The 9,470-nt window shown below is 41.9% G+C and overlaps 2 pseudogenes; one reads left to right on the top strand and one right to left on the bottom strand.

Annotated features, from left to right (window-relative positions):
* Nucleotides 1-4,204: 4,204 nt before the first annotated feature.
* On the bottom strand, nucleotides 4,205-4,906 carry LOC130868654 (cyclin-dependent kinase 4-like; annotated as a pseudogene).
* Nucleotides 4,907-6,119: 1,213 nt separating this feature from the next.
* On the top strand, nucleotides 6,120-8,729 carry LOC130868653 (heat shock protein HSP 90-beta-like; annotated as a pseudogene).
* The last annotated feature ends 741 nt before the right edge of the window (nucleotides 8,730-9,470 follow it).

Below are 9,470 nucleotides of genomic sequence, written 5' to 3'. Positions count from 1 at the left end.
GTTTTCCAGTGTTCTTTCATCTAACAATAAAGCTGATACTATATTTTTGTATAAGAATACAAAGTTAAGATGCAACTTCAAACCCAAACTTCTAGCAGGGATTTTGATTGAGATTGTATTAAACCTATAGATTAATTCAGAGAGCACTGTCATAGTAATAGTTATATGTATATTTGTATTTATATTCATAAGAATATTTCTCCATTTATTTGGATGATTTGTTTGATCTTTCAGCAATGTTTTCTACTTTAAACATTAAAATCTTGCAGCTATTTGGTCAGATTTTTTCTCTTTTATTTATTCTTTGTGACTTTCAGATAATGCATCTCCATCCCATTCATTTCCCCATCCCTTTGTATCCACCTTTTGCCCTGACAACCTCCCCCCAAAAAATAAAATAAAATTTAAGAGAAAAAAATGAGAGAAGGAAAAATTGATCTCGTCATGGAAACTGTAGTGTGATACAGTGAGCCATTCAGTAAACCCTTTTATCCATTGGTCTGGTCTGAGGCCTCTGGTTTCTGCTACACTATCAAGGCTGGGCCTTCACCGGAGCTCCCCTTGGTTATCCTGCTGCTGCCCGGTGTTATGGAAATCCTACAGCTTTGGGTCTGCAGGGTCAGTCCGTTAACATGTTCCAGCTGATTGATCACAGATGGGGTCAATGTTGGACTGGGCCAACACATAACCCTGATTCTAGGCCTGAATAGCTGCAGGGTTGGTCAGCCTGCCAGCTTTCCACTGCCCTCACCACCAGGGTGAGCACTCCTGCACTGTCTTGGTGAGTTTATCCCTTACAGCAATGAACAATGGGTGGGGCCAGTTCTCCTACTTTCATTCCTCTGGGTAAGATTTCCCACACCTACACCTTCAGGGTCAGCTCTACTGTGCTGCCCAAGCATAGTGTAGGGGTCACTCTCCAGGGCCAACTCTCCCACTGCCTCAGGTGTTGATGGGGGGCATTTCTCCCCTGCCCATGCCACCACATGACAGATGAGCAGTGGTGACAGCTCTCCTATGCTAAAACTTGGGGGCTGACTCACCCACACCTCTGCTAACAGGATAAAAAGAAATAAAAGAGCAAGAATATAAGATTCTAAAAGAGGAACTGACATTTAAGGTTTAAAATACTCTCTGCAACTGATATCCACTGGCAAAGGGGAAATTAGTTTTCTCCAATGGAGATAACTGGGTATATCAGTCATACCACAGGAAGCGCCCATGCTCAGGAATAGTTAACCAGCACAAAATGAACATAGTTCTCTTTGTGGATTTTTTTCATTTCATTTTGCTTTGTTTTGACTTTTATTTGTTTGCTTGTTTCTTCATTTCTTTCTTCTTTTGTGTGTTTGTTTTGGTTTCCATTGTTGTGTTTTTGTGAGAAATTTTTCCATTCTTTTGTTCTTTAGGGGTTTGTTTCTAGTTTGTTTTGAAAGAGAGAAAGAATATAAAGTTGTATGGAAAGGGAGGTGGGGAGATCTGTAAGGAGTTAGGGAGGGGGAAAATATGATCAAAATATGTTTGTGTGAAAAAAGTATTTCAATAAAAGTAGAAATCAAGTTGAACTTTAAAAAGAAGGGATATGTTATACTTTGACAAAACTAAAAGTGCAGGGTCAGGCAGAGGCATAGACAAATGCTTGCATAACTCAAATGAAGCATCCTGTGTTAGTCAATATTCAGAGGTTTAATCCATTATCAGCATGGTGGGCAGTAAGGAGGGATGCAGGCAGACATGGTGCTGGAAAAGAAGCTGAGTCATACATCCAGATCCATAGGCAGTAGGAATAGAGAGAACCATTGATCTTGGCGTGGACTTCTGAAACCCCAAAGCCCACCCCCAATGACATACTTCCTCTGACAAGGCCACACCCACTTGAACAAGGCCACAGGTCCTTCCTAATCCTTTCAAGTAGTGCCACTCCCTCTGAGCCTATGGGGCACATTTTCTTTTAAACCACCACACATCCCTACAAAAAGGTCAAGGGAATCTGTCTTTCTCATTGTCTATCTAGAAAAATACTAGGATGAAAGACCTGCCATGGCCTTGAGGTCATTGTCTAGAGCATCCATTGTCAACCCATGGGTTATAACCCCTTTGGGGGTCAAAGGCCCCTTTCACAGGGGTCATCTAATACCATTGAAACACAGATATTTACATTACTTTTCATAACAGTAACAAAATTACAGTTATTAAGTAGCAATGAAAATAATTTTATGGTTGGGAGTCATCATAACATGAGGAACTATATTAAAGTGCGGCAGCATTAGGATACTGGTCTAAAGGAGAAAAAATCATTTGCCATTAATTTTCTCAATGAAAGTACCAAATGACCCTACAGCTTTGAGATGCCTCTGGAATTTCTGCCTTTTAATCAAAATATTGAACTGTTCTGAGGCTAAAAATAAAACAAATAAAAATGAAAGTTGACTATCCACCACCAAATTTTATATAAATAGTTGAAAGAGTCCCCATATCTCGAGAGGAAGGTAGAAATTACTTCCTCAGTGGGGTTCTCTCCTTTCAAGTGTCCCTTGAAAACAGGGAAAACAGCCACTCCATCTGGACCATCTTCTTCCTTATGTCCGCCAGAGTACTATAGGGCTTGAGCGATGACTCAGTGGGTGTTTTATATACTGTTCTATTGCTGTGAAGAGGCACTATGACCAAGGCAACTCTTATGAAAGAAAGCATTTAATTGGAGGCTTGCTTAAAGTTTCATTTTAAATGTACTTGCCTAAAGTACATTTTCATCATGGTGGAAAGCGAGTCAGCAGCCAGGCATAGTGCTAGAGAAATAGATAAGAACTTCATCCTGGTCAACAGAAAATGAGCGAACTGGGTCTAGCATGGGCTTTTGAAAGCTCAAAGCCCATCCCCAGTGACACACTTCCTCCAACAAGGCCACACCTACTTCAACGAGGCCACACTTTCTAATCCTTCTAATCCTTTCAAATAGTTTCACTCCATGATAACCAGGTATTCAAATATATGAGTCTATAGAGGCCATTCTTAATTAAACCATCACAGTGGGTAAAGGGACCTGCTGGAAAGCGTGATAACATCAATTCTATCATTTGGACCTTTACTTTTATAGCATGGCACAACCTCCTGACAAAACATACATACATATATACATACATACCTTAGTAAAAAGAGTACCACAGGAAAGGGTTTTAAAGGCAGAGGTGAGCCGGGCGGTGGTGGCGCACGCCTTTAATCCCAGCACTTGGGAGGCAGAGACAGGTGGATCTCTGTGAGTTCGAGACCAGCCTGGTCTACAGAGCTAGTTCCAGGACAGGCTCCAAAACCACAGAGAAACCCTGTCTCGAAAAACCAAAAAAAAAAAAAAAAAAAAAAAAAAAAAAAAGGCAGAGGTGCACTTCTGTAGATTAAGGTCAGCATTTGCAAGTGGATTTGGTGGTAGACACCTTTAATCCCAGCACTTGGCAGGCAGATGTCTGAGTTCAACGCCAGTTTAGTCTACAGAGCAAGTTCCAGGATAGTCAGAACTACACAGAGAAACCCTGGACTGAAAAGAAAAAAACAAAAGGAAGGAAGGAAGGAAAATCAGCACTTGCAGCCCAGCTGACTGTTCTTAGAACCCCTATCTTCAACACCACTAACTGTACTGGTCCAGGGCCTGATCCAGGCCCTAGGCAGTTACCTTCTGGAGGCAATCCTTTAAGATCAAAGATTTTGGCTGGGCATGTTGGTGTATGCTTTTAATCCCAGAATTCTGGCTAGTCTTATCTACATAATGTGTTCCAGGACATCCATGACTCTAGAGAGAGACCTGTATCAAAAGGAAAATGAGATCTTGCAGAGCTAGTCAGTATAGTGATATTTTATTTGTGTTTTAATTAATAAATAAAGCTTGCCTGAAGAACAGAGTGCAAAACTAGCCACACTTGTCAGCCATACAGGCCAGGCAGTGGTGGTACACACCCTTAATCCCAGCAGTCACACTAGTTAGCCACAGAGGCCAGGTGGTGGTGGTGCACACCTTTAATTTCAGCACTAGAGAGGAATATAGAACAGGAGGAGACAGGAGCTCAGGGTAACAGTCTTATTCTGAGGATTCATGGGAACAGGATTGCCCATTTCGGTCTGAGGTGGAGATCAGAGCTAGTGACGGGCCACTTTGCATTTCTGATCTTCAGCTTGAACCCCAATATCTGTCTCTGGGTTATTATTATTTGTGCTACAAGTCAGCTTCAAAATTTCTACAGAACAGAGGGTCTTGAGGAAACATCTCTGCAAAGATACAACTAATATACCACTTATCCACAGATGGAATATATGTGGACTGCAGCGTTTGGGAGTATGGTATTAGAATGTAATAACCACAGACAGAAGGTTCTCTCTCTCTCTCTCTCTCTCTCTCTCTCTCTCTCTCTCTCTCTCTCTCTCTCTCTTTCTCTCTCTCTCTCTTTGGTGTAGAATCCAGCTAGGCCAAAATCAGCCAGCTTGCATGTTCCATCACTTGTCACAAGACTGTTTTCTGACCTCAGATCTTGGTGAATAATACCATTTGCATAAAGGAAATCTAGGCCTCTTAGAAACTGTCACATGTGAATCTTTAAGGTCTTATCTGGCAAATCTGGTGGGGGCGGCTTGTCCACATATGCCCTTGGGCTTGGTCTATATGCTCAAACACTAGTGTGACCTTAGTCTCTTGGTCAGTTCAGGAAGTAGCATAGACGTCCTCAGCCAGACAACATAGGCATGCTCAAATGCTCCCAGCCTCCTCAGTAAGGCTACCTCAAAACCCACTCAAGCTCCTCCTCTACTGGGGACTCTCAAAGGCCATAAAGTGGCCACTGTGCAAATCATGGACCTTATACAATATCCCATAAGCACTTCTGCCAATTTCAACCACTGACATGTATTGAGAGGCAACCATTGTCAGATAAAAGGGATATCCTGATGATGAGCCAGGAGGGGCAGAGCTATTTATCAGAGCCTAGGAACTGGTTACTGTGGTACCATACTCCAAGGCTAAGTCCCATGTGGCTGGATGTCATGGACAAGACCATAGACACAGGCGGCAGACTCCCTCAAGTCCTTGGTCAGATTTATGTTTAAGTATTTTATAGGTTTTTAATGATGTTATTTATTCATGATATTATTTCAATTCACAATTGTTCATCACTACAACATTCTAGTGTATATTTGACCTTGTATTGTGAAATTGTGGTAAACTAACTTAATCATTTTAGTGGCTTTTTGATAGACTCTTTTGTATTTTCTACATTAGATGGTCTTTTTATTTGTTCTTAAAGACAATTTTATTTCTCCCTTTTTCTATTTCTGGTCTTTTTATTTTTTTCCTTGCCTTTTACCACTAGCTAGGACCTCCAATACAATGTCAGATTAGAAATGATCAGAACAAATATGCTTTAATTTGTATTGTTTGACAGTTTCATGCATATTTAAAATGAATTTTAGTCCTTTTACCTTTATTACCCTCTCTTACCACTCCCCCACAAACACACATTTAATCTCCTGCTGGACCCCTTTTTTCTTTTTACATATGAACCACCGAGCTTAATTGCTTTCTTACCTAAGCTTGGGTAGAAGTTTACTGGAGACACTGAAAAAAATGACGCACTGCCCTACTCTCTTGAGGGTTGGAGATGATGTCAATTTTCAGTTTTTTACCCCTGTTCAACTTGGGCGAACCAAGTTTTCACCCTGAACATCCTTGGTGCTAACATTCAAGTCAGAGACTGTCTGGCCCACCCTGGTCTGGACTAATGCAGTGCTTCCCCTACCCCCCCACCCCCCCACCCCCCTGCCTGAGATTTTTACCACCAGAAGGTGAGGAGTTTTGCCTTTCAGGCAGAACTTGGTCAACATAAGTTCCTCACCATGAATGCTTTCTATTCTTTTTTATTATTATTATTCATTTATTTATTTATTTATTTATTTATTTATTTATTTATTGGTTTTTCGAGACAGGGTTTCTCTGTGGCTTTGGAGCCTGTCCTGGAACTAGCTCTGTAGACCAGGCTGGTCTCAAACTCACAGAGATCCACCTGCCTCTGCCTCCCGAGTGCTGGGATTAAAGGCGTGCGCCACCATGGCCCGGCGAATGCTTTCTATTCTAACAAGAAATGTTCCTTCAGAAATTGATCTCTAATGCTTCTGATGTCATGGATAAAAGTTGCTGTGATAGCCTGACAGATCTGTCCAAGTTGGACAGGGGTAAAAAGCTGAAAATTGACACCATCCCAACTCTCAGAAATGCATCCTGACCTTGGTGGTGACAAGTATTGGCATGATCAAGCCTGACCTCATAGATAATTTGAAAACCATTGCTCAGTCTGGCACAAAACTTTCATGGAGGCTCTCCAGTCTGGTGCAGATGTCTCTAGGATTTAGCAGTTTCATGTTTGTTTTAGTTAGGATTTCTACTGCTGTGATAAAACATCATGATCAAAAGCAACTTGGGGAGTAAATGCTTAATTTCATTTTACAGTTTACAGTCCATCATTCAGAAAGTCAGGTCAGGGACTTAAGGTAGGAACCTAGAAGCAAGAACTAATGCATATGCCATAGAATGATGCTGCTAACTGGCTTGGTCCTTATGACTTGCTCAGTCTGCTTTTTTACACAGACCAGGACCTCCTGCCCAGGTTAGCACTACCTGCAACGAGCTAAACCCTCCCATGTCAATCACCAGCTTTAAAAATGTCCTAGAGGAGTGGATCACATCTTTAATTCCAGCACTCCGGAGGCAGAAGCAGGTGGATCTCTATGAGTTTGAGGCCACCTTTGTTTACATAGAGAGTTCAAGTACAGCCAGGGCTATACAGAGAAACCCTATCTCAAAAAAAATATGGCTGGAAGTGGTAGTGCAGCCCTTTAAGCCCAGCACCTGGAGGCAGAGGCAGATGGGATCTCAATGAGTTCAAGATCAGCCTTGAACTTGGTCTATATAGTGAGTTCCAGACAGCCAGGACTACATAGAAAGACTCTCTCAAAAAGAAGAAAGAAAGAAAGAAAGAAAGAAAGAAAGAAAGAAAGAAAGAAAGAAAGAAAGGAAGGAAGGAAGGAAGGAAGGAAGGAAGGAAGGAAGGAAGGAAGGAAGAGAGAGAGAGAGAGAAAGAGAGAGAGAGAACAATAGGAGGGAATAAAAAAAAGAAAAAGAAAGAGGAAGAAAGAGGAAAGAAAGGAAGAAAAAAGAAAAATGAGTCCATAGGCATGCCTCCAGGCTTTTTTTTTTTTTTTTTTTTTTTTTTTTTTTTTTTTTTTTTGAGACAGAGTTTCTCTGTGTAGCCTTGGCTGTCCTAGAACTCGCTCTGTAGAATAGGCTGGCCTACAACTCACAGAGATATGGCTGACTCTGCCTCCTGAGTGCAGGATTAAAGGCATATGTCACCACCACTTGGCTGCATCCAAGCCAATCTTATGAAGTGATTTTTTTCAATTGTGTTTTCCTCTTTTCAGATAAACCTAGCTTGTTTCAAGTTCACAAAAAAGACAGTATTGGATTTCATTCTGCCTCTCTGGTGGCAGAGAAAGTTGAGATCACAAAGTACAATGATGATGAACACTATTGAGTCTTCTGCTGATGGATCCTTCACTGTACAGGCATGTCATGGTGAGCCTATTGGCCAGGATGTAAAAGTGATCCTTCATCCCAAAGACCAGACAGAATGCTTATAGGAGAGTCAATGGAGTGGCTAAGAAACACTCACAGTTCATGGGCTATCCTAGCACTCTTTATTTGGATAAGGAAGGACAGAAGATCAGCGATAATGAGGCAAAGGAAGAAAAAGAAGAGGACAATAAGAATGATGAGGAGAAGCCAAGACTGTAGCTGAACGGTCAGATGAGGAGGATGATACTGACACAAATAAGAAAAAGAAAACTAAGGAGAGATCCATTGGTCAGGAATAATTGAGCCAGACCAAGACCATTTGGACCAGAACCCCTGATGGTATCACTGAAGAGGAATATAGTGAATTCTATAAGAGCTTCACCAGTGATTGGGAAAACCACTTGGCCATCCAACACTTCTTTGTAGAAGGTCAGCTGGAATTCAGGGCACTGTTCATCATCTCTTGGCAAGTTTCTGTTGTCCTCTTTGAGAACATCAAGCTCTGTGTCCATCATATGTTCATTATGGACAACTATGATGAGTTAATATCAAACTATCTCAGCGTTATCTGTGATGTGGGTGGCTCCGAGGATGAACACCCGCCCCCCCCCAAGAAATGCCCCAGCAGAACAAAACCTTAAAAGTCATCTACAAAAACAGTAGGAAGAAAGGCCTTGAGCTCATCACTAAGCTGGCAGAAGACAAAGAGAAATACAAGAAATTTTGTGAGGTATGTTCTAAGAACCTAAAGCTTGGAATCCATGAAGATTCCACTAACTGGCAATGATGCTTCTCTGAACTACTGGGCTAGCACAGCTCTCAGTCTGGATATGAGATGGCTTTCATATCAAAGCGTGTATCTCCCATGAAGGAGACACAGAAATCCATTTGCTACCTTACTACTGAAAGCAAAGACTCAGTAGCTAACTCTGCCTTCATGGAGCATATGAAGAAGTGGAGCAGTGAGGTGGTTTATATAACTAAGCCTATTTACAGGGGCTGTATGCAGCAGGTCAAGGAGTTGTACAGGGGAAAGCCTAGTATCTTTGACCAAGGAGGGCAGGTAACTACCAGAGGACGAGAAGGAGAAGAAAATGGAGTAGAACAAGGGAAATTTTGAGAATCTATGAAAGCTCATGAAGATCTTTGGTAAAAAAGTTGAAAAGGTGACAATCTCCAATAAGCGTGTCTCTTCACTATGCTACATTATAAAAATCACTTATGGAAGAACAGACATCATGGAGCAGATCATGAAGACCCACGCACTCCAAGACAACTCTACAACTGGCTACATAATGGTCAAAAAGTACACCAAGATCCATCCTGACCACCCTAGTGTGAAAGTCCGCGGCAAAAGACAGAGGCAGACAAAATGGCAAGGCTGTGAGAACCTAGTAGTGCTACTTGTGAAAGCCACTTTACTTTCCCCTGGAGGATCCCAAGCCTACATGTACTGAATGATCATAGTAGGCCTGGGCACTAATGAAAATGAATCGACAGTAGAGGAGCTGAGCGTGGCTTATTCCACCACTTTTGCATGACGCGATGTGGAGGCCCAAAAATATGAGCCTATTTCCACCTTGTCTGAAGGTCAGAGCATTTGGGGGTGCTCAAAATTGTTGGCAACAACCAGGGTTACACGTCCTGACCCAGGATTTGGTTACTTGATTATTTTGACATTAGGATGGCTCACACGGGTAGATCCACTCCACCCTGACAAATGGTTAGGATGTGCAAGCGTACTTCTGTGCCTTCTTTTGTATTAGGAGGTTTAACATGGGGAGTGGCTGCCTTCAGGATACTTGGTCTAGGGTGGCTTCACTGCCTAAACAACATAATGCTAATGACTTGATGTCTCAAA

The sequence above is a fragment of the Chionomys nivalis genome, chromosome X, assembly GCF_950005125.1.
Source record: "Chionomys nivalis chromosome X, mChiNiv1.1, whole genome shotgun sequence".
In the NCBI taxonomy this organism is placed as follows: domain Eukaryota; kingdom Metazoa; phylum Chordata; class Mammalia; order Rodentia; family Cricetidae; genus Chionomys; species Chionomys nivalis.
The sequence above is the reverse complement of the archived record's forward strand: the minus strand, read 5'-3'. Positions and strand labels throughout refer to the sequence as shown.